We start from the raw sequence: 996 nt of genomic DNA on the forward strand, positions 1-996 counted from the left end.
AACAAGTAACTAGGCAGGGGGGTGGTATTCTTTCCCTCCTCCTCCTCCTCCTCTTCTTTCTCTCACCCCAAGATATTTTTCCCATTGATTTTTAGAAAAAGTAGAAGGGAGGGAGGAGGGAGAGAGAGAGAGAGAAACATGGACATGACAGAAACACATTGATTGGTTGCCTCCCACACTGGGCTGTGGATTGAACCTGCAACCGAGATACATGCCCTTGACTGGGAATCGAACCCTGACCCTTCAGCCCACAGGCCAGTGCTCTGATCACTGAGCAAAACTGGCCAGAGCAGCATTCTTAATGTCCTTTTACCAACCCACCGCCCAAGTCAACTCCCCAGTCACTCCCCAGACTCCAGCCTCCTGCTCCTCTGTCCAAATCCCTCCCTGCCTTGCCCTCTATGGGGAACGCAATTTCTTATTTATGTGGTTATTTTTAAAAAGTAGTCACTAGTTGCCAGGGGCCAGAAGTGAAGGAAGGGATTGACTATAAAGGAGCATGAGTGAGCCCTAGCCAGTTTGGCTCAGGGGATAAAGCATCGGCCTGTGGACTGAAGAGTCCCTGGTTCGATTCCAGTCATATGCCCAGGTTGTGGGCTCCATCCCAGTAGGGGGTGTGCAGGAGGCAGCTGATCGATGTTTCTCTCTCATCAGTGTTTCTAACTCTCTATCCCTCTCCCTTCCTCTCTGTAAAAAATCAATAAAATATTTTTTAAGTGTATATATAGTAGTTAAGCAGTAACTTTGCTTTAACGTCTGAAATCAATTTTTAAAAAAGGGAAATGAGTGATTAAATTATTCTATATCATGATTATGATGGTGGTAACTGCTGACTATACTCTTTTAAAGCTGTACACATAAAATTAATGAATTTTATTATATGTTATTCTACTTCAATAGTGTTCATTTACTGTCTCTCAAATATGTCATCATGGCCTCCTCTTTCTTGGAAAAGCAGCTTAAGGAGGTATTTTTTTCTCCTAGAGAACAGAACCA

The sequence above is a fragment of the Myotis davidii genome, unplaced genomic scaffold, assembly GCF_000327345.1.
Source record: "Myotis davidii unplaced genomic scaffold, ASM32734v1 scaffold8, whole genome shotgun sequence".
Classification (NCBI taxonomy): domain Eukaryota; kingdom Metazoa; phylum Chordata; class Mammalia; order Chiroptera; family Vespertilionidae; genus Myotis; species Myotis davidii.